Source organism: Crocodylus porosus, unplaced genomic scaffold (genome assembly GCF_001723895.1).
Source record: "Crocodylus porosus isolate Cpor-Errol unplaced genomic scaffold, CroPor_comp1, whole genome shotgun sequence".
Classification (NCBI taxonomy): domain Eukaryota; kingdom Metazoa; phylum Chordata; order Crocodylia; family Crocodylidae; genus Crocodylus; species Crocodylus porosus.
The window spans coordinates 32856457-32881411 of record NW_017728911.1 but is presented as its reverse complement, the minus strand read 5'-3'; the positions used below and the strand labels follow the sequence as shown (position 1 = coordinate 32881411).

Genomic DNA, 24955 nt, shown 5'->3' with positions numbered 1-24955 from the left:
ACGTTTCCAGTCTCACATTCGATAAACGAGAATCGCAATGTGTAAAGATGACAGCTTACCTTAGAAAAAAGCATGCTTGGAGGTCTAGGTACCTGGCACTTCCCGATACGTTAGACACGTCACACTGTTACCTTGTGTTCCCCTTTTCTCTGTGTGTTGTATCTATCTTCGGTCCCTCATCATTTACGTTTGGACTTTACAGACTTGGAGGTTATGTCTATTTGCTCTAGTGCCTCGCAGAATAGAGCCCTAGTCTTTGAACGTCCTTGAATGAAACCTCTAACATCCCTTTGTAATACAGTGATGCCAGGAAATTCAGTAAAAAAGCAAGGAGAACATGAAATGACTTTTACCAAAGATAAATACAAATAAAAAGTGTTAGTTTGGCAAAAAAGTGCACATTTAAGTAACAGTTCTTTGGGTAAACCCAGTATCTTTTACTAGACCAACTCAAATAGTTTGAAAAATCCCTTTTTGCAAGCTTTTGGAAGAATTTTTTTCCACTTATTTGAGTTGGTCTAATAGCTACCTTGCTATAGTGCACTGCTACAGGGATGTAGCTGCTAAAACTAAGTGTCTGCTACTGGGACAGTGCAGGAATGGCTGCTACTTCCTAAAGCAAGTACTAAATGACAGCACAGTAACAGCTGCACGGTGGGGGCCATGTGTAGATATGTCCAGCAGTTAGTAAAAATGTTGTTCATATGAATCTTGTGGGGGAGGAGGGGGCAGCGGGTCATTTGCTAACATCCATCTAACTTGATCTAGCTTCAACCCAGGTATGAATTTGTAATGGTGTCACCTTTCTTAGCGGTTTAAAGGACTGCTGCTTTCTACATCTTTGCTTTTTTTTGAAGGACCCATGGTCTTATAATACAGCCAATTTCCAGGTTATACCGTGTTGTCATGATACCCCCATTATGCAATCCTAATTCATCACAAATAATTGCTATTATGCTCAGACTTCTTAAACCTCAGATTTTCCTCACTTCTTGCCATAACTGATTGATCTTTTTGTATTTTCAACTGAACATTCCTATCAAATGAAGCCACATCCCTCCTTTAAAAAAAAAAGGTACTATACCTCATCTCCTATTATAAACTTCATGAGCAGAAACAATTAAAAAAAATCCTACAATTTAATTCTCTCATTTATCCACAAGTTTGTCATGCATATGGCATTCATTTCTCTCCTACTTCTATTCCCTGCTTCTTGCAAAAGGCTCAAAGCTCATCATTGCCAACATTGACATGCCATACTTTATACTTATCATCACTGACCAAGCTGACCACTGATAACACGACTGATAGTCTCTATGTTGGTACTGTTGCTATGTCTGTATTTTCAGTTGTAAAAAGGGAAATCAAAGAGGCTTTTGAAAGTCTAAATAGTAAATAGCTATTCTTTACTGACTCCATGTTGTGCATAGCAATTTAGGGAGGCAAATAGTTCCTAGCCCTGAGGAACTCTGCAATATTAACTCCAAGAATAGCAGCAATAAAATATGGTTTGGTTTGGAACGTGTATTGGGAGAAGAGAGGAGGGAGAAGAGGAGAGGGAATAGTAAGGGGTTGAAAAGGAATACACACACTCTCATAAGAGTTGATAAGTCCTAATTCCAGTTTGGCCCCTCCAGGCCCATTTTTTCTCAGATTTATTTTATGTTAAAATTATGAACAGTCATCAAGGTGGTGTTGGAAGGTGGCACTGGGGTAGAAATCAATGATGAAAAGGTGTTGTCCATTCCTGAGGCACTGTACCCACATTATGATAATGTTGCTGGACCTCTATGAAACATTGAACATAGCTAACTATGTTCTGTTGTTTAAGAGATGTGGTGGGGTAAGAGATTTCCTGTTTGAATGGTTTTACTTATTCTTTACAGGTCCCACCTAGAGAGTTGTGATGGGCCCCTCTTTTTCTACTACTTCCAAAGACTGTGGAGTTCCAGATTATCTTCATTATCTGTAAGAAGCCATTGAAAAGGGAAATTCTGAAGCATCATAGACTAATAAAGACCAGCCCTGGGCAGATGACACCTTGCTCTATATCACCTTGACATCAGACATAGCACCGTCTCACAACTCTCTAGGTGGAGATTGGTCTGGAGAGTAGCTGTTTAACCCGGAGCCAGAAATGTATCTCCTACCTTTCATCTGATTTGCAAATGGCAATCATTAAAATAATAAAATAAAATTAATTGAGGACATTCCTTATAATATGGTAAGTTCCTAGTTCTAAAAAAGTAATATCTAAAAGTAATATATAAAAATCAGTTCTCCAGTTATAGCAACAGACATACCCAGATTATGGGGCAAGAAGAAAACTTTCTTTGTTCTGTTTCACGTGAGCTTCTAGAAAACTGTTATTCTGTATACTTGTCTGATACTATGCTTAAGAAATATGGGTGGGATTTAAAAAGCACACAGCATTGACCATCCCCACCTGAAGTCAGTGGGGGTTTTCCCCAGGTTGCAATAAGAAGCAAAGTTGGCCAACGCCAAGCTAATTTGAAAAGTCTACTTGTAAAAGCTAATAAAGAATCCTGTGTAGATCCAGCCTTCACCCATCAAACACAGACTGTCAACAGTGTGTCCCTGGAGCCTTCATGAGTTGTACTAGTGTCTGTAACCAACAGCATTTACACAAGGAAGCGACTGGCTTTCATCACATCTGGCTGTCTTTGGCTTCCTAGCCCAAGTGATCAAGCACCCTACATTGAGACACGATTTGATGCAGAGGGGCCCACAGCATGCATCTGAAGTGGGAGAAGACATGCTTCTGGAGACATCTGATATGCTCTGATATCAATATCCCACCACACGTCTTCCAAAACCTCTCACTCCAAAACCTCAATTTTTGCAGAAGCAATTCCATGGGACCCCTCTGCAGACATACGCTCAAGATAAAAGTGTAAAAATAATACTGATCGTGTATGTGTATTTACATAAATATACAACAGCATCCACGATTTAGTGAATGAAGGCATTTAAAAGAAAACAGAACAGAAGCATTAAAAAAGAAGAGACTTCTCTGGGGAAAAAAACAACTTGGGTCTTTAAAGCAGACAAAACAAATGCACGTTTGCATTCACGGTGAAGAAATACTTAGATATTTGAACACCTAGACAGTAAGAGAATCAATGCTAACAATTGTACCTGTAAAACCTGCCAAACATACAGCACAAGTCCCTGATCCCCGTATCATTACTGTTTCTTTTACCTACAGATCTACCCCTTCTTTGAACAGGGCCTCACAAAATGAACCTTGCAGTTTCCCCTGTTGTTTCCCCTTCAAAACTCAATTCCAGCCAATCACACGGGTAATTCTAAGAAACAATTTTATTTTCCTTTTGATTTTTGAGTGGGGGTTTTTTTTTTTCTTGTTTTTGTTCAAATTTTCCATCAGTGGAGCCAATATACTTCCAAACAAACAAACAAAACCTCTGGTTTCCCCTCCCCCCCCCACCTTAGCTGCTTTCTTTAATGACATCTTCAGTCATTAATGAGTTAATAAAAATCTCAAAGTCATCTGGGGATAGATAAGGAGAAAGAAAGAAGAGTATTGTACACATAATGACAGGCTCCCTGCTGCCCCTAAGATGTCATGGGTCAGCCATGTTAAGAATGTGTGCACCCAATCATCTGCTGATTTTTATCAGCAAGGCCTCAAGCAGAATCTGACACGGGCCAGTTTGGGAGTTACAATGAATAAACAATGACTTCTTGGATTGTTGGCGGCTGTATGATAGAGTGAGGGGGTTTATATATACTAAAACATGATGACATTAGCAATCAATATACCAATTACTGGACAAGTTATTGGACGAAGAATGCACATGTCTCGAGCTTTGTGCGCTTTGAACGTACAACTGGCAGTGGAAACCCACGGTAATAATGCGGCTTAACCCCTCACAAGCCAGGCAAGCTAAAAATCGGACAGAGCCTTGAAGTCTCCCAGACCACGTGCAAAGGGAAAAACCTGAGCGGATCGAGAGTGTTGAGTCTTTCAGATACACGGCCTGACATCCATTTCTCTGTTGTTTAGGCGTTAAGGGAAGGGAGGCTTAGCTTTTCAGGAGACTATTCAGATTTTACCTGATTTCCTATCGAATGTAAAAAGAGGGATTTCTTTCCTGTTGCGTTCTATAGAGATCTGCAGGAGAGAAGTGAATGTATTACACACTAGATAGTTGTTCAAAAGGAAACAAACAAACAAACCCAGTCTATTACATTCCTTAGGAAGCGTAAGGGAAAACAGACATAGAAATGTACTTTTCTATTGTTCTGGTGTATTATAGAAGCCTGTCCTCTTGCTTTCAGTCCAGTGAGCATCAGCCATCCAGATATGTTACTTTACTCAGACTATTCCATGTTTATGAGGTCATCCTCGGTTACTATGGAAGTGATTGCAAAGATGCAAAGCCAAGGTTATAATTCATGGCAGAAGCAAACAGGGTGAAAATGAGTCACTGCAAAAGGTCAAATATTTAGATGACAAATATGCTTGAGCCTTAACTCTTCCAGTTGCACACTCCGTGGAAGGGTGCTGTGAAGCATTACTGGCCCTGCTGGAGCCTGTCCTGGGGTGACTTGGTGCACCCTCTGTGCTAGCCACCAGGATGGCCCAGATAGTTCTCCTAATGCGCTGGCACTTCCCCAGCTCAGGAGGGGACCTCACGGGGGAGTGGGGAAAGAGAGCTCTGATCCCACCTCTTGCCTGCTGCTTTGTTTCCCTCAAGGCAGCAAAGACTGAGAAGTCCCTGTTTGCAGTCACTGCTATTATGCGTTGCCCTTGCACACACCATGCTACTGTGCGTGGGAAAGAGAGTCTTTGTGTGGCCTTCTCTACTTTCTGCGTCTGCTTATAAGGGCAGATCTCTAAGTAGCCCTTGATAATTAACAAAGAGCCTGCTCCCTTTAAAATCACTGAGGATCCCAGTCATATATTGTGCGTGGGAGGGCATGTAGCTGCTGCACAGTTGCTATGTCTGGCTCTGCACAAGGGAGGAGGACAGGGTAAGGGTGGCAGAGACATGGACCTCTGGCTTCCTCTACCACCAGGTTGATCAGTGCAGCTAAGCCCTGTGGGAAGCAGGGAGCACAATGCATGAAGCAGAGGGATGGTACAGCTCACATCTCCCCTAGATCAAGGGGGAGGCAGGTACATGTAACAACCTAGCTCCGTCACAGAGCCCTTTCATCACAGCAGGACCAAAGCGTGACTCAGTCACGGATGAGTTTTTGTTCCCCTTGTGCCGTATATGTTGCCTCTCCTTAGGGCTTGTGGGAACACAAAAAGAGCTGGCCTTCTGCGTTTGCCCTTCAGCTACATAGCAAAGCCATCTGACCCCAAACTGGCGAGACTTCTGAAGTTTTTAGTTGGTTACACCGGCGTGTCCCTTCCTTTCCCAGGAAAAAAAAAAAAAAACAGGTTTAAAAGTTTGAAGGGGAATTTGACTAGGATGGGCTAGAAGTGAGCAACAACATTTTCAGCTCTAAATGCTTCATCAAATGGTACCATTTCCATGCACTACTGTACAGTAAATACAGTTGATAAAAAAAAAAATCTCAATAATCCTTCCTCCGTAATTTACAATTAACTTTTTGCCTCAAGGTAAAAGCCACATTCACAAAAATAATGGTAATAGATTGACCTTGTTATGAATGGATAACAAGCTGGGAACAATATACTTTGTCACACAGCATTAACTATTAGCGTTGAAACTGTAAATAATGCGCATGGAACCTCCAATGTAAATGGCTCTCCTTAAAAATATTAATTATGTCAATTAGGCGCTTGATACATAATGAATTATTCTGAAACCTATTTAAGCCTATGTCAGATGGAGAGTGCCATATTCTCCAAGAACGTTCACAGGCAGCATTTACCCTATGCTGCTCCAAACATTGGCAGCTGTGTATATACTTCCACATCAGTGGTGTGTTGCTATAGCTGCGCTGTGAAGCAGGCTAAGCATCCGAGGTGGAATCCGGTCCGAAACGCTTACAATATATGTGACCACTTCTATTATTTGGATTAGCTAATTTTTTTTTTTTTAAACTGGTGGGTGTGCAAGCTAATACTGCAGCGTTCCTCAATAATGGTTTATAGCATTCTGGGCCTACTCTTTCTGATGTATTTAAGCTTGTCTGCTGATGTAAAACAGCCCTAAACCTAAGCTTCTCTGGCCACTGGAGGACTCTCTAGCATGTCTGGATGAAGCAGAGTCCTTTCCCTCTCCCAATTTATGACAAACAGTATGGCACAGAGGAAAAAATAGGGATCAATCTCTGCACTTGGATGATTCCCCTTTGGGACGATATTTGCTCGTGACTGGAGAAGAAGTACAAAGTGGTCTGAAATCACTTTCATCCCCTTTCCTAACTGCTCGCAGCTGTAGCTTGGGATTTGCATCTGTATTTAAGACCAGCAGAATTTCAGTGTTTTGGCTGCTTAGTAGGTGGAGGACCTTTCTAAATGTAACAAAATAGCATCACACTTCAGAGTGATGCCCACAAATGAAGGCCAACATTAAATGCCCAGTGCCAAAAAAGAGTTGCAATAACTGGGTGCCGACAGTTAGGGCTACCAGATTCCAGTGAAACGAGCTCTGAAAAACTGGCAGGCATCCCAAGACAGGTTGCCATAGTAGATAGTAACCAGCCGAGATGTCACTGGCACGACTATTCTCCATGAAGGCAGGGTAAAGCCACCGCTCTCGACTTTTGGCCGAGTCACCAGATTGGGACTCGATTCATTCTTGGCTCGTCACAGACTCCCTGCTTCTGCGTGTCAGTCTTGCACACCTGTTACAATGGGATGATAGTCCTTTCTTGCCTTATGCACTTGGCCTGCAAACTCCTTGGAGGAAGGGTTGGCATTACATGTCGACTCTTGGGGGCGGTCTGAAAAAAAACTGGGCTGCTCATCTTGATGCCCTAATAAAATTGGAAACCTCCCCAGGTTATGATTTTCATATCTTACAGGGCAGCTCTCGTGCCTTATGGGGCGGGGGGGGGAGGATTAAGCCCTGCTGAGCTACCCTGTAAGTCAAACCTTGGATGGCAATGTTTCGCAGTGGAGGCTCTTTAATGAGGTTTAGCGCCCCTGGGAGGCCATTTCCAACCCAGTTTGTGCTGCTTGCTGGAGCTGCAGTCACCTGTTCCCCCTTCAGTGAGGCCACTGCCACTTCTCCCTGCTGCACAGGCAAAGCCCCCTGCCACTCAGAAGACACCTGGCTCCACAAGCTGGATAAAATGGGTCTGAGATCTGGAGCTTTTTGACCCCAGCCTTAGAAGCATGGCTCTTGCATGTGTTGAGCACAATGGGGCCTGATCGCAGTTACGATTCCCAATCAATTTGAACTACCCCAACAGAAGCATGTGCTTCTACCCCCATGAGGAAATGGATGCATTGCAGGTATGGAAATGGGCAAATGTCTCTTCCTTCCAGAACAGAGACACTTCAATGGCCTACTAAGTAGTAAGGAACCCTAATCCATTCTTCCATCTGATACTTTTCTATAGGGGGGCTCTGGTTTCCTCTCTAAAGTCTAGCCATGTTTGCTAAAGTTTTGGTGCCACCCCTGCAAAGACGTGCATTTGAGCGGGCAAGAAAGCCAAGGATTAGCAATGGGCAAAGGTTAAGTCAGTCAAGACTTTAAGCACGCTGTTGGTTGTAAAAAAGATTACGTTACTGGCAACTCTGCCAGCTCAGTACTTTGATGCCAAATGTTAATCCTTCCTGGGGACATGACGACTTGTAAATGTTATAAGAGCATATAGATTTTCCCGGAGAAAGCCGGCATTTATTGTTAAAGAAAATAGCATTATTTTTGCATGCATATATTTGAATTTCAGATAGACCCACCCTTGCCTGCTTTAAGTTCTGCTTTAGTGATAATATTTAAATCTCATCAGTTATTTATTTGACTCCAGGAAGAAAATATGGTCTGGTACATAACACCATAGGACAGCCCGAGTCCAATTCCAGGCTCAGCTGGAGGACATGCTATGCGAAATTGGGCAAATCAATTTGCTTGCTGTACCTCAGTTTCCCCATCCATAAGATGGGGACAGCAACATATAAAAGAGATGCTGGGAGGTTTCATGTGTTTACGACTGTCAGAAGGACAAAGCATTATATTGACTGTGATTCACAACACGTGCCTGTGGCAGCTATGAAGTTATAATACCCCAGTGTAGGGAGGATCCAGGATAGTTCTGTCTGAAAACGAGTAAGTGCAGAATGCCGCATGGTACAATGGTCTAAACAGTATGTGTCGGTTTTCTTATGCAGATGGATTTTCTACTCTTTGAAATGTTTTGAATTAAAATAGCTTACTCAAGGTCACTGAAGGCATATGGTCCTGCTCAGAACTTTAAACAAAACATTAGTTTTTACAACCTTTTGTAATTTGGTATTGTATACAACATGGTTATAGACGGAGTTTCTGTAATCTTTGCAGTGGGTGACAGAAATATGAGAGCCAAATTTATAAGCCATTTAGTGAAGCATTTAATCAATTTCATGCATAGGAAATAACTCCGATTGCTTTGCTTTATCAATCTTCCTTTCCCGCAGACCTGCAGTCACCCCCAGCTCCAGCCACTTAAAGCGGGGGGAAAAAATATATGCAAAAATCTAACGGTGTACACAAAATGTCAGGAACTTCTGAGGGCTGTTTAAACTTAGTTGCCAGCATCAATAATCCTTTTTGAGGCTGTTAATATATTTCAGAAGGAAGGCAGAAAGTCTAATATTTATAGGAAGTCGCAAGGCCTCTTACTGCAAAGTTATTTATTAAAGACTCTTTGCCTAGAATGACTCTTTGACACTGCATAGAGTTATGCAGATTAAGCTCATCCCTAATACTAAAGTGTTTGCATGGGGTGCCTTTAATCACTTACAAACACTTTTTTTTTTTTAAACTTGTCTGCTTCACATTAGCCTCCATGTTTCCACAAAGTACAAGCAGCAGAAGAACCGCTGGGCAGACTCAGAGAGACACTTTTTCAGGAAGACATAGTCTTACAGTGACATTTTAAAAAAATAAGGGCTAAATCCTGACTCAGGCTATGAGCCTAAGCCAAAACCCAAGATCCTCACTTGCTCCACTTGATGAGGAACATTGGCTTCCTGCATAACACAGAGCAGTAAAACCATATCCAGACAAGGTGGTTAAAATGGTACCTCTTCTGGCTTTGAGGTCTAGGAATCTACATGGGCTACCCAAACCAGGCATGTCGGGGTAATGGGACCAACTGCCTACTCTTCTCTTTATATAGAAGGTGATCACAAATAGGAGGTCTAGGGAAAGTAGTGGTACGGATAGTAATAGGCCAATAGTAAATTATGATCCCCTTCCTGCTCCCCAGCAGGGACATCCATTCACCATGTTGGCACCTGAAGTCCCCACCTTGAACAGGTGATAGGCTCTAACCCAGCAAGCACGTTTGCCTTGTGCTCGTGTACTACCACAGCTTGTACAACACTATCCAGAATACTATACAGCGGGCTGGGTTTTTTTTTTTTTTTTTTAAGTGAAAAACTCCTGAGGGAGCAAAAAGACAATCTCTCTCTGATAATCATCCGCTGCTCAACTATATTAAATTTAGACGAGGCTTCGATAATGCCAGAGTTGTCCCTTGCCCTCTAAAATTAGAACTGATAGAATAGCGGGGATAGTGCTAAATATATACCTCATTTAAAAGTAATGTGCTCTCAGGCTTTCCTAATGCCTGAAAAAATGATCATCATAAATTCCTAAAGATCTGGTTGAACAGCCAGTCCCTCTTCTGCCTGCCCTTAACATGCTGCTAAAGGGTGTGTCATTGTCTATACCTTCAATTTTACTTGTGGAAAAGTGGAATGAAAAGCAGCACGGGGAAAAAGGCAACTGTATACATTCTCTTTTTCCTTGAAATCCCTCTTTGCCTATTTTTAATGAAAAGGTCTAGAGAAAAAAACCCCAACCAACCAGACCTTAATGAGGTCTCATCTGCTCTTCTACTACAGATGGGGGGCAGGGGGGAAAGAGGAAAAAACATCCAGTGGTGAAGTTTTGTTTTTGTTTTTGCTTTCTCCTTCCCCTCCCCACCCCCAGACCCATAAGAAAACTTCATGACTGCTTTACTTAGATCTCCAGCTCCTAGGGCCACACGATTAACATATACAACCATTTTGTGTTTTTATCAGTCAGCTCCTAACCCACATGGTTATGAAGGCAAGTCTGGAAATATGAACTATAAACACTTAAGAAACCCGAATGAAAAATAAGATACACCCAAATATATAGCTTTTCTATTTTACCTCCTGATTTTGAATAGTTAGGGTTAGCAATAGTGGAAGTGTTTGGATTTAGCTAGGATCCTATCATTGCACCCCCCCAAAAAGTAAACACACAAGCAAAAGCTCATCCTCACTACTTACATAATGAAGCAGCTCCTATTCCTAAGCAGACCTTGATTTGTTTCTCTCATTCTAAAAGCATGATTTACACCCACCCTATAGCTATAACAATAGTAAAAGCAATAGCAATTATCCTAGGGAGAGTAGCTCCCCTTTTGGCCTTAATTTATAGCAGAGCCAGCAGGTGTGCCTCCCTACTCCACCCATGCTTTGCTGGCTGTGTAGGTGGTATGCTAAGAGCTTGGAGGATCTGGAAGGCTCCATATAGAGGGAAAAAAGGGTGTATGTGAGAAGTAGAGTTTATTTTTTATTCTCTCTGTGCTTTGAGCTATAATAACATTAGTAAAATTTTGCAGGGCTTTTGAGAAAAATACCCTGAATTGTATACTCACTTGGGGTGGCTTAGATCTAGGAACAGAAAAAGCCCCCTTTTTATGGTAGTTTCTTCCTCAGGGGTGGGTCTGAAAAAGTGGTCCTTTTAAAAGCCCACATGGGGAAGGGACAAAGAATATCTTGGAAAAAAGCAGGGAGTAGTTACTAATAGCTAGCTTGAAGGGTCTGGTAGGGTTAGAGCATCTATCTTTTTTAAAGCACATGTTTATTGCATGTAAAGTGGAGGTTAAGAAAGTGAGAGGTTTTTTTCTTCCCTTCTTCTAAGAAAGGCTAATTCTTAGTCAGAAGCAGATCTTGTTTTACTGAAGACGGAGCTGGAGTTGGCATGCTATCACTATAAAAGCTTGTTAATGAAACAGCTACATTTTTTGTGGCATAAATAAATTAATAAAAGTGCAAATGTGTTAGTTGTGAGCTTACTTATCCCTTAGACTACTTATTTCTATGAGTATGTCTTTGTCTTTTCCTTTCTCTTAATCCTCCTTCTTGGACAACATCAAATCATAGTAAGGATTTTCTGGTAAGGGTGCTATACAAAGGGCAGAACTTTTTTTCCCCCCCCACTTGGAACAAGATGGGATGTATTAGGTTATCTATGTTCATTTCCCCAAGTAATGTTGTCTTCCTTTACCATCTCTCCTACAGGGAAAAGGTATAAGCACAAAGAATAACTTCATTTCTATTTTTCAAGGCTGCTGGAAGGTCTTAGTCAGCGGGGACCAAGGGCTGAGCTGCTGATACTTCTGGGGGAAATCCTCCCTCCAACAGAGAAAGTCCTGGAGATATTTTTCACTTAAGTGTTGAGCTTAGACTCTCTTCTTCTTTCTAGAAAAGCATTAAGTTTTTTAAAGTCTTTAGAGTCATGGGCTAGAAAGTGTTAGGCTGGGCTGTCTTGAAATACATTTCTTCTGTTGAGGAAGTGAAGAGGCTGGGTTCACTATGAAGCCAAGGGAAGGTCTTGGGGCTGACTGGCACCTGCTGACCTGAAATAGTCCCTGACCCTGCCAATGAGTGTCTAATAACACTTCCTCTTCTTCCATTCAGAACTGGCTTTTCCCCAGGTGACTTCCATTATATGAGCTCTACAGTTCAGTTTTTATTGGAGCTATTTTTGTAGGTGCACTTCACTACTTTGTGACTGCAATCTAAATATTTAATCCAGTCTTTTAAAAATATTTGGTGGATCCTATTACACAAGCATCTTCCTTCATAAAACTCCATTTGCCACCAATAGCTACCACCCAGTGGTCTACTTCCATCAGCCTATAAATCAAAGGATTTCAAGGGATGTAGGGCTAGGTCCACAAACTCTTTCTAAATAGGATTTAGGTGTCAGAGTCTAAGATGTAGACCTTTAAAACAGGTACTGCTTAACCCTAGAGGCATCTAAAAGAGGGAAGCATCTAAGCAGCTAGGGAACCTACAGTTCTGTTTTTTGTTATGCCCAGAAGTGCCTCAGTGTCAATAATCCTGACCATACACCATAGTGTGGGAGACCTGAATTGACAATGTTGAATAGCTAAGGTAGGGACAGACATTACACACAAACTGGTTTAAGTGATCAGAAACTGGTTTAAACCTGTAACAGAACAGATGTTCAGTGCACACAAACCAGTCTGAAAATGGCTGAAACTGGTTTGAGATAAATCTGGCCGAATGTAGCATCAGACTTAACTGATTTGGGCCAAACTGGTTTATGTAATGTTTGTCCCAAATCCCTAGCTGGTTTAAGTTGAGTCGGATTCCCCCAGCATCATAGTTTCATAGTAGCTAGGGTCAGGAGGGACCTGAACAGATCACCTAGCCTGACCCCCTGCCACAGGCAGGAATGAATGCTGGGTTCACAAGACCCCAGGCAGGTGACCATCCAACCTCCTCTTGGATTTGCCCAAGGTAGGGGCGAGGACCACTTCCCTGGGAAGTTGGTTCAAGATTTTGGCCACCCTAACTGTAAAATATTGCCTTCTGATCTCTAACCTAAACCTATTCTCCATCAGCTGATTACCATTGCTCCTCATCACCCCAGGTGGTGCTGGGGAGAAAAGGGCTCTACTTATTTGCTGTTGATCTCCCCTGATGAGTTTGTAGGCAGCCTCTTGCTGAGGCTGAACAGGTTCAGGTCCCTCAGTCTCTCCTCGTAGGGCCTGTCCTGCTGCCCTCTCACCAAGCAGGTGGCCCCTCTCCAGGCTGGTCACATCCCTTTTGAAGTGCGGCGCCCAGTACTGGATGCAGTACTCCAGCTGCGGCCTGACCAAAGTCGCACAGAGGGGGAGCATCACCTCTCTGGACTGACTTGAGATGCACCTTTGGATGCCTGATAAGGTATGGCTGGCCTGGCTGGCTGCGGTCTGGCATTGGCAGCTCATGTTCATCTTGGAGTCAGTAATGACTCCAAGATCCCTTTCTGTCTCTGTGCTTTCAAGAGGGAACTCCCCAGCCTGTCTGTGTGCTGTGGATTCCTTCTCCCAAGGTGTAGCACCCTGCATTTGTCTACGTTGAACCCCATCCTATTCTCATCTGCCCACTTCTGTAGTCTGTCTAAATCTATTTGCAGCCTCTCTCTCCCTTCAAGTGTGTCCACCTTGCCCCACATCTTAGTGTCGTCAACAAACTTGGATGGCGTGCTTTCCACCCCTTCGTCCAAGTCGCTGATGAAGACGTTGAACAGTGCGGGCCCAAGGACCGAGCCCTGGGGTACTCCACTACTCACATCCCGCCAGGTCGAGTACAACCCATCCACTGCTACTCTCTGGGTGTGCCCCAGCAGCCAATTTTTTTACCCATCCAACTGTGCAGGCATCAATACCACAGTCACTTAATTTATTGATGAGGATGGGGTAAGAGACAGTGTCAAAGGTCTTCTTAAAGTCTCGCATCCTGGCGTGCTCTCTGAGCTGTGTGGGGCTCCCCCTCTGCTCCCTGGATGCAGCTCTGGCAGAGACTTGCAGGAACAGCAGCATCTGCCTGGCTTCCTCTTGCTCTCCTCCTCTTCTCCTCAGGCTTTGTTAAGCAGGGATCTCCTGTCTTCTGTGCCTTATGCAGACACCTCAGCATTAGCTAGCAGACCACACACTGGCTACAGTCCGTGCTGTGGCAGACAGCAGCATCAGTTTAGGGCTTTTTGGAGCTCATCAACAGCTCAGCTGGTAATGTCTCTCTGTTCCTTCTTGTTTAACAAGAGCTTGAACTAACAAGAGACGCTGTTTGTTTTCTGATGGGGTGATAAATACTGATGACAGAGCTGAAAAATGCTGTGTTATCAAGGAGGGGGGAACCTGTGGAAAGGAAGGGAGGGCTGTTCTAATGCCCCCGGCTTCTAGCCTGGACCACTGCAGGCATGTGCCTGCATGTCTGGGATGTCTGTACAGTTACTCACTGATTTAGCCTACCCAGGTTAGATGAACCTACAAAGATTGAATCAATTCAGGCTCAGGCTTTTTGAATGTCTGTCCCTAGCCCTAGGCACTCGTCACCTCATCCCCATTAGGTGAAAAGACCAGGGTTTAATTCCTTTTTTCTGCCTGAAATTGTTTGAAACCTCAAATCCTGTATCTGAGTACTCTGAATACCAGATTATAGGTTTTTTAGGGGCACTCTTTTTTTTTTTTTTGGCTCAGCCATAAATTACTGTTTTAGAGGTACAGGAATCTTTGGGTGACATTTTTTGGCCTGTGTTACACAGGAGGCCAAATGGCATGATCTTTAATTGTCTCATCTACATAAGAAATTATGCTTGGGGCTCTATTTCACTTTTAGCTGGAGGATGGAAACTGAATTCTCAGGAGCAGGGCTCCTGTGGTCAGTGTGGGTATTAAGGCAATGGTGAATCATTAACTAGCCAGAACTAGAACATGCTGTTGGTCATTGCCACCCAGCTATTTGAATTGCTCTTTGCATATAATCTAGGAATCAAGAAAAAATGTTTTCTGGGCCTAGGCTGGTTTTTCTTCAGCTCTTTAGATCACATTGTAGAGCTGAGGGAGAAGGGAAGGATAAGCATAGTTTGGAGCCATGTTGTTCTGATCGTCTCTTGTTTTGCAGTGAGCACAACACTGGCCATTTCCGAAGGGTAAGGGGAGTCCTAGTTTTGGTATATCCAGGCTTGAGGCATCTGAAGACCTAGTACACTCTTCCTCTGGCTGTAGTGTGGTTATTCCTTGACTGGATTTTCTAAAAAGAAGAAAAGGAAGAAAAACCTCTCAACTTGCATTGACTTAACTTCCAAAGGCAGCCAGGCACTTGAGATGCCTTCATAATCTTGTCCTCAGAAGGGTTCCTTCCTCCCTACTAACAACTACTGGCAATCTAGATTTTGCCACTTGATTGGCTTTTGCTAATTCACTTTATGCTGCTCGGTTTTTGCTAAAAGAAATAAATGGGAGTTTAAAAAAATCTCCAAACCTTTCTACTTTTCAGAGGCTTCATTTACTCAAAACAAATAAAACAGCTTGAAAGCCTCAATCAAGTATTTGTCCCAATCCCCCCCGCACTGTTTGCAAAACACAATATTTTATGGATGTAATTTATACATGGAAAAGAAGAGGGCTATTCCCAATATTATCTTTATCTTCTAGACATAAATAACAAACAACTCCAGTAATCAAAATTTACTACAATTGTAATAGGCTTTGGCATCGTTTATGTATTGCAGGGAATGTTAACATAATGTTGACTTTCAGGACTGAGGCCAGGTTTGGATTTTTTTTTTAGGCTGGACTGATAAAAAATACTGTGTTTTGTGGCTTTTATGATATTCAAGAGATTAATTCTCATAAATAAAATTGTTTATACCTCCTAATCAGAAAGTTGAAATTATCTGTGACAATGTGCACACTAAAAAGTTGTATACTATGAAAATATTTCAATAATTAATGCATGCACCATCTAGAGCAATTGACAGTGAGGTCATAAAGATAATGGGCCATCTGTGTTTGATTTGTATCTGAGAAATGTTTAAAGGGATAGGCAGGTAATTCAGGCTTCTCCTGCAAATGTAGACAGGCAAGATTTTTCAAGTTCCCAGAAAGATATTGAACCATTTCATTGCTTTATTTATTTATTTATTTATTTATTTATTAGTGTTTCTCCCGGCTACAGCCCTTTAACATACTTCCAGTGGGACTGTACTTTTCATATTGCCATCTAAAAAGGGTTGTGATCTGCAGGTCTTCTGCTTTATTTACCTTTATATTGTTTAATCTATAAAATATACTCTTCTGGGCTCCAGAGGTTAGTCCATCAGCTCCTTATGCATTTCGGGATCTGGTTCAAAATGGTTCTTCTTCAGACAGATTCTCAGATCATGTAAATTAGCACTTGTCTAAGAAAGGTGATGGAGCATACATACCACTGAGGACCTGGCTCCTTGCATATATGCACTTACTCATCCTGACTTCTGAACTTTGTCCTTCTCATGGATGGCTATGTGCATATCTCAGATGGGATTTCATTGGGCAATAACTATCTGTGTTGTAATTTAGGCAAATTAGAGTTACTTTGACTTGTGTAGGAGCAATGGCTGTGTCTGAATTTACACCCATCTTGAAACAGGTGTTTGAATGAGACCAGTCACAAGTGGAAAGGCTAGCCATAGTCTCATTGCCAGGTTGGCGGTCCACCTGAGGAGTACCATGATTCTGCTTTTGCCAGGTGATCACTGATTCCTAGAAACCAAGGCCACAAGGGACTATTCAACCAGCTAGCCTGACCTCTTCCGTATCACAAGCTGTTCTTTAGGGCTGTGCGAAATTTCACTCGGTGTTTCATTTTGATGCGTTTCAAGCTCAAAACAGTGAAATCAAAATGAAACAGAAGCATTCAAAACAGCTTTGGAATGAAACAAGGGAACTCAAAATGTTATGAAAGTTTCAAAATGTTTTGAGTTTCGAAGCCAGGCTTACTGGCTTCAGTATTGGTCCCTGCAGGCAGCACCTGGCTCCTCTTATCCGGCAGGCAGATCGGGGGGCTCACCCGCACCCCCAAGAGGGCTGTGGGCGCCGTGCTGGAGTCCTCCTGGGGTGTGTGCCCTGGATCTGCCTGCCAGATAACAAACTGGAGCTGGGCACAGCCCACACCCAGTGCCAGGAAGATCAGTGCTGCCGCTGGCCCCAGGCAGCAGCATGTGGCTCCTGTCAGCCTGCCAGAGGCTGTGTCCTCCTGGGGGTGCATGCCCCTGATCTGTGTGCAGGATGACAGGAGCCGCATGCTACTGCCTGGGGCCAGCGGCAGCACCGATTTTTCCTGGTGCCAGCATCAATCTGTCATCTGGCAGGCAGATCATGGATGTGCACACCCGGGAGGACTCTGGCAGAGCTCCTGCAACCCTCCCGGGGGTGCAGACAAGCCCCTGATCTGCCTGCCTGCTGCATTTTATGATTCCCCATTATACCCCGTGGGCAAAACAGTGAAACAACATTGAAACAGTGAAAGAGTTTTAATGATACAAAGTGAAACAGTGATTTCGAAGCAAAACAAAACTCGAAACGAAACATTGTTCTGTCGAAATGTCGAAGCAGAAGCTGAAATAGAACGATGCTGTTTTGCACAGCCCTACTGTTTTTGTGTTTCGCACAAAATCCCTTGTAACAAGCCTGAGGACTTTAATTACACAAAACATTTCAGACTTCCAGAAGAACTACACTTTGAAAAAGAAAGACTATGGGTACTACCAGTGGCAAACACCCCTGAAGGTGGTAGTCATAGTCAATAGATTAGGGCAGGGGGGTCCAACCTTTTGAAAGTGGGGCCGGATCATGAACTTTTTATCACCCAGTGGGCCGGCGAGCCATAGTCAAAGACCTCACAGGAAGCGGTATCATATCACCCCCCTGAAACGAAAGTACAGTGTTTACTTTCATTTCCTATCACAGCACCGCGGGCCTCAGAAAACAGCTTGGAGGGCTGCATAGCAGCCCGAGGGCCGTATATTGGACAAGCCTGGATTAGGTGAAAAGATGCCTGGAGGACCCTAGCAGATAAATCATTCCCAAACCTGCAGAAAAAGGAACTTCCCCCATCCCCGTGCAAGGCCATGTCAATCTGTTCTGTCTTTCTTGATGTCAGATCTGATGGTCAATGTGAGACAAGCAAGGTCCTTCCATGAAACCTCAACATCACCTAAAAGTCTCGACTCCCTGTTCAGTATCCCATATGCAGCTCTGGCCAATTTCTGATGCTTCAGAGGAAAGTGGAGATAACACCCCTCCTCTGCTGCACCCACCCATATGCATCCACTCCCCCCAGGGGGTGCAAAACTCAAATTATGACAGAAGGTTACTTAGATTCCTAGTTAACCAGCGGAGCTGCTGAAGCCTGAGTTGCTCATTCATGTTTGAATATGACTGAAACTATAACAAACATGTTCAAAGTTTGAAATGAAAGGAGGGGAAGAGAAACACTCAGATCAACAAGTTCCAAGGCTGGAAAGTACCAGTGATTTTGCTCAACTCTCATTCATACAGGCTGACTAACTTCTCTCAAAAGGCGAAACACATCATATCTGTCAGGCAGATCTCCAATCTCCCCTACAAGATTCCAGGCAATGGGAAGTGCACCGCCTCCCCTGGTCAAACACTCTGATGTGTAATCACTTGCTCTTAGGAAATAACATCCTATTTCAAAGGTTGATTTTTTTTTTCCTAACTCCAATTTTTAGCTGTTGACTCTTGTTACATCCTTGTCAGCAGGGTCAAAAAGTCCCTTACTATCAAACATCATTTCCATGTGTCAGTACCTCTATAGAATGATCAAACCCTCTCAACCTTTTATTCAATAACTGAATAAACATTGTTCCTCACGTCACACTTTGTTTTCCAGCCTCTAGATTGCTTTTTGTGGTTTCCTCTGAACTCTTCCAAATGCTGGCATTTCATTAAGTATAGGCTCCAGCACTGGCACATATGCTAGCAGTGATCTCTCGAATGCTGTGAACCAGAGGCAAGTTCACTGCCCTACTTGTTCTTCTTACATATCCACATATGGTATTAGCCTTTTTGCCAGCATCATTACGCTGTGATGTCCCCTGAATCCTGGGTCACAGTCTCTAACAGGAGCATATAGTCTTCATTCCCAGCTGTATTAGAATACATCCCAGTCATGCCCAAGTAACCCAGATTAGTGATGATCTGTCATCTTTGTCTGCTACCTTGCCAGTCATGGTGTCACCTGCAAAACCTGACAGCAGATATTCTATATTGTATTAGATAATTACAATAAAGTGCATTGTGCCAGCCTGGATCTATTTGCCTTTTAAGGGTAATACCAATTACTGAGCATTTAATAGCTATGATTTTATGTAAGGACTAGCATCTTTTTGGTCAGAGGTAAAGTTGGCCTGGTGCTTATGCCAGTTACCTGGTTTCAGGCTTGTATGTGTTTTAATTTGTCATCTTCAAATCCCTTACTTGAATTTGGGGAAGTCGCTTTATCCCTTTGTGCCTTAGTTCCTCACTGGGGCGGTAATACTTTCTATCTCTTATCTTTAGATAGTAAGCTTTTCGGGATTTGGACTGAATTTACACTGGATTTGACTATACATTGCTTCTAATACAATTTTCGACAATAATGTAATCCACATGGATGGTGATGACAAGCTTGTCCATTTGATTAAAATCAGCAATGCAAGACCATTCTCATTTTTTCTCTTCTGTTATTTTGGAAAGCTTTAAAATTATGTACAAAAATGGCAAATGAACTTAAATAACCATTTTGATCAATGAATCAATCAGACTAATTTTAAATGGGTCTCTCCACATTTGTTTGAGAAAAATATTTACTTCTATTGTGCTGACTTTAAGAAGCCCCCATTACTATAATATTAAATATATAATTGAAAAACCCCCTTTTAAATAGTGTTGGCAACATTTCTGAAGTTTCACGGAGGTATGTTCATTAAGAAACACAAAGAGATTGCAATTCACTGGCGATACACTCAAGATGTTGCCACTGAGAAAATCTGAGTAATAACAATTTAGGTCAGTGACTGTAAAACAATCCTATAAACACAGACTATATGATTTAAACTGGGGCTTAGCTTCCCAACAATTATGTCAGCAGCTAATGGTAATATCTGGTGGACTTACCCATCCTTCCTGCTGCACCATTTAAAGTGACACCATCCCAGTTTCTCACTCTGCATCTATCATAAAGACACATTGATTTCCTTTCTGGGGAAAGCACATATTTCTTCCCTCCTGCTAAGAAGATAAATCTGACAGATTTTAATCAAATGTAGTTGTTCACAACTATAGAAATGTTTCCAGTGCCACAGACAAATACAAACAAAAAAATCCAACTAACATATTTTTTTTTGAAGAGGAGGAGGGTTCTCGATGCCAGGCTTATTCGATGCATACACCTGTGCTAAAAATCTAAGTATATGCACTAGCAGTTAACATTTCAGAGTGCCCTATGGGCAGGTTTAACTTTACTGCCCTCCAACATAATGTCTTTCTTGTAGTGGTAACTGCATATACTGCTATAGTTAAGGGGCTGTCAGTACTTCTATCATAAACTCCCTTGTTTCCAGGGCTTTTATAACTCAGCCATAAAAATTCTCTCCAAGCTAAAGCTTAGCTTACCGAGGAAGACCTGATTCTGATCTCAGAAAGGCAGTTGATACACGTTCCCCTGTCTCTTGTAAAATTAGCTATCGTCCACAAGCAAGGACTCTTAGAAAACATGGCTGCCACACATGTCTAGCTGTATGAGAGATGTAGAAAGAATAACATTTTTGGCCAAAAATACTTCCCCCTCCCCTCCTTTTAACACTGCAAACAACCTGGCTTTTCTAGCTTCAAGTGAAAGGCACCAGGCAACTAATATCCCAATTTCAGGTGAGTTTTTAAAATTCTAGTCTGACTTTGTTCATTGTTCGTGCTTCGCGAGTGAAGATGGCCACATCCAGTGGAGGGGAGAAGACAGAAAGGAAGCGGGAAAGAAGAAAGGAGGGAGAAAAGAGAAAGGGGGAAAGAGAGAAAAAGGAGAAAGATGAGAGAAGAACAAGAGAGGAGAGGAGTGGGGGGTAGGTCGCGTGGGTACGTAGTTGACTTATGAGCCTGATCGTTGCCCTGAACAATCTGCTGCAGCAGGGGCAGGAGAGCGATGAGGACTGGACGCAAGAGGTCCTCGTTTTCTCGGCCACGCGCTTCCTCACTGCCTCTGCTGTGCGCCACTGCTCGAAGGCCAGTGCTCTGCTCTGGACTGATGACCTCCAGGATGGATGGTCATGAGCAATTTGCTCCCATGATTCTGGGTCAAGGCCAAACTCTTTAGGGGCACCTTTGGGCTCACTTAATATTTTTCAAAAGACCATTAGGAGACCACAGATTTTCACCGTGGACGATGGGCCCAGGTTACCGGGTGCCATTAAGGTAAGGACCACACCCACATACTTGATACAAAAGTCAATGGAAAGCTGGTATGAAGCATGGAGGACAGGTCTACTGAGCTCCCAGTGACTTGCCTGGAACATGGTTAGTACCTTGTAGGACTAGGCCCATCAAGTCAAGAAAATGATGGGCAAAGTATAATTGCACTGAGTTGCTTCAAGCCTCAGGGCTGTATGTCACAGGTCAAACAGTTTGACCACAGTCAGGCGAATAACAACCACTGACTTGCTGCTCCCCCTCCTTTGTGTGCAAGTGGAGAAAAGTGGACTTTTCTTTTTTTCCCTGCTTCATCCTCTGACTGTATCAGTCGAAATGGCAGGACTAACATGAAGCGGGGAGAAAAAACCACATCTTTCTGGAAAAAAACACTTCAGAAAGGGGGACCCTTTGTGAGTTCGCTCAGCGCTGTAGCAAGGTGGGGGAAAATGGGGCAACCATCCTGGGCACGGAAGCGAATATAACGAACATGTTCAAAGATCAAAATGAAAGCGGAGGAAGAGAAACACTCAGCTCAACAAGTCCCAAGGCTGGGAAGTACCCGTGATTTTGCCCAACAGATGCTGCCCAGCCAGGGTGGGGTGCAGGACAGAGCCATGAGCGGCTCGTTTGTGGGGGCGCAGGGACAGGGGAGGGCAGCTTCCACTGCTGCGTGCACTCCAGGGCAAGCATGGGGGGGGGGGGGACGTGTGGCCCCTGGATCTGTGCACAGGCCAAAGGCAGGCTGCTGCGGCGGGCTTTGCCCTGGGCACCAAACTTAATTGCTATGACACTGAGTTAATTTGATCCTCGCCCTCCTCTAGCTACTCATGGGAACATCATGCTGTAGTTCTGAGGAGGCAAAATACTGACCCAGCCACGCTAAATACCCATTTGTAACTGCAGGAAGTGCCCCCAAATGTGAATGCTGCAAGGGGAAGTTGCTTACATGCTCCCTTTCTAACCTGAACATTGAGCCTCATTTAAAACAACCATTTTTGGTATTGAGTCACAAGAGAACATCAGCCAAGACTGGCTTGACTCTTACTATTGCATAGTATTTCCGCATCTGTGTATTTCTGAGATTTACCTTATACACTCCAGCCAGATCATTAAGACCTCAGGCTCCTTTAGTTCTAAGCCAACAAGCTGATCTACTGACATTCAAGCCTTTTCTTGATACACTCCTGCCATTCTGAATCTCCTTTCTTCAAGATCTCAAGGAAGCTCTTCCTTTTAGAAGTCTATTCTCCCAGTGATTTGCCATGGATTTGCACATTTAAGTCCCATCGAATGCTAATAGGAATCCCCTGCACCCCCCACCCCCCGTCCTCTTCATGCCTCACTGGGAAAAAGGTCCATTAGTGTTTTTTAAAAGTAAATTTCAAGGTTTCCTTTCTAGGAGTTCCCAATGGCCGAGGTTTGTTCCTTTTCCCCTTTTATTTTATTGTGAGGCTTCTTGAGTTATTTGCATGATAACGTCCCCTCTAAATGGATTATATTGTAATGCATTGTGTTGGTTTAATGCTGACAACATCTTGGTTTGGAAGTAAGATAGCAACTTAGATTTTTAGTTTCTGATGTGCCGTTTAGAGAAATGCCTTTTGAGAGGCATGAGGCAAAGCAGAAGGGAAGATGAGGAGAAGCCCAAAGCTGGAGTTAAGTTGTATGAATAATATTAGGGAAGGTTGGCATTGAAAGGAGAGAGGACTACATTAACTTCTGAGTCGGCAAACAGGGGAGAATAATCTCAACAAAATCAACTTGCTGTCCAAGTGCAATTAATATGTATTTACTCTCCCACCTTTTCCCAGGATAGCAGATGAACTACTCTGCTCTTTAGTGACAATCTCTCTTATGTGACTAGTTCAGCTATGCAGCAACTATGCTCAGAATGTCATGTCATTATATACTGCCTATTTATAAACTGAAGCCAATCCTCTAGAGAAGCACTATATTTCAGAAAAGTGGTGAAAGGAATGAAAAATCGGCCGGGGGGAAAAAGGTTAGGTTCCTCTTAGACTCTAACTTGACCATGTAATGAGGGCTGGTGGGGTAAGCATGGGTAGTATAAGCATAAAAGGTTGAAAATGTAAACTCCCCTAGAATTTATAGGCTTAAATCCCAAGGGAGAGATATCAGTTCATCTTGTTTGCAATGTAAATATGATGCACTATTTCTGCCTTGCACTGTCCTCCAGGTAGGCATTTCAGGTGATAACGTATAAGTAAACACTCTGGACATGAAAGAGGTCAGAGACATTTAGATGTTTAAAGTCCTAGATGCCGCTGCATTTAATGGTCAGTGCCCTGGAACACTTTGGTGCTCAAGATGCATCCAGATTCCTTTTATTGTCCTAGAGACAGGAAACTGTTTGACCTGTGACATACAGCCCTGAGGCTTGAAGCAACTCAGTGCAATTATACTTTGCCCATCATTTTCTTGACTTGATGGGTCTAGTCCTACAAGGTACTAACCATGTTGCAGCAAAGCACTGGAGCTCAGGTATACAAATGGATGGGACTACTTACCTGGTTAAGATTAGGCCAAATGGATGGGACCCAAATGGATGGGACTACTCACCTGCTTAAAATTAGGCATAGACTTATGTTTAGCAAGGGTCAGTGCCAAACCTAGCATTTTATAGTGAAGAATGATATATGGACGGTTTGAAGCTAATTCAGGAATGGAAAATGGAATGATAAGCCTTCCATTTCTTGCCGATTTGTCTTCAGTTGAAACATTAAGGAGGTAGAAAGTGCTTTTCTAGTTTAAATAAAATATCTCTTTTGAAAAGAGATAAAGGTAAAGGTAATTATGGTAACAAACTCTGCTTTAGCTCTCACCATTAAATTGCTACAGTAAACAGTTGTGCAGACTTTGTACCTTCTTTAAATTCCAAATAAAGTGCTCCCTAGCATTGCTTTTGACTCCAGGAATCCAGGAGTTTCGTAGGGCTTTTTTTTTTTTTTAAATCAAAAATAACCCTGCTTGCCATATTCAGAAACACTGATCACTGTTCTCCAGGAATAAAGAAGACCTCTTTTGGAAAGTAGGAGCAAAGGAGAGGCCTTTGAAATCATAAAGTGCAACTAAATTATTAGTGAGCATCCTGTGCTCTGTCATAAAAAGACTGGTCCTATTCCAGCTTCCTCACATGTTACTAGACTGCTTTAAAGAATATGTGATGTTCTGTGTTTTCCTAAGTCAACACTCAAGAAAGAGATGTACACAGGGCAGACTATGCGGCACCCCTGACCAGTGCAGTTTCCTTGATGCTGGTGCAGTCCCATTGCTGCAATTCACTTCTGCCCTTTGCATATAGGAGCATTAAGACAAAAGACTTGATGCTTTGCTTTGTGACCATCATTCTTAATTAAAATATTAAGACCCTGATCTTTTCCTTCTGTCTTATTCTATTCTGTGTCAGCTTGAACCCCACGTGATATTTTCTGCGTGCATGTGTGAAGAGGATCAGGCCCCACAGCCATTCACTGTTATTGGGAAATCTCATTCTCCTCTCTCTTCCTTGGGCGAGCAGAGTCAGGAGCAGCTCTGTAGGTCAGGGAAATTACATGAGTTGAAAACAACTTCATTCAAGTCAACAGGTCAGATTCTGAGTTTAGGTAATATTTATATCAGTGCAATTCACCTGACTTAATTTGGATAAAGGCCTGGTTGCTGAACACTGGTATGGCTGAGATCAGACCTAGGGCTGACATCTTTGGAATCGTTTAAATCTACAACATATTTATATAGTGATTTAAAAAAGAGTGGCAAACTT

General features: G+C 42.9%; 1 long non-coding RNA gene across 7 annotated transcripts in view; it reads left to right on the top strand.

Moving 5' to 3' along the window:
• Positions 1–11324, top strand: part of LOC109309149 — a 61866-nt gene extending 50542 nt beyond the window's left edge. For 6 of the 7 annotated variants that reach the window (XR_002100820.1, XR_002100819.1, XR_002100817.1 and 3 more), the window contains 2 exons: positions 1887–3364; positions 11315–11324. This is a non-coding gene — a long non-coding RNA (uncharacterized LOC109309149). Of the gene's footprint in view, positions 1–1886; positions 3365–8513; positions 8525–11314 lie in introns of those variants that run through there. The other variant, XR_002100816.1, reaches the window with a different exon arrangement.
• The last annotated feature ends 13631 nt before the right edge of the window (positions 11325–24955 follow it).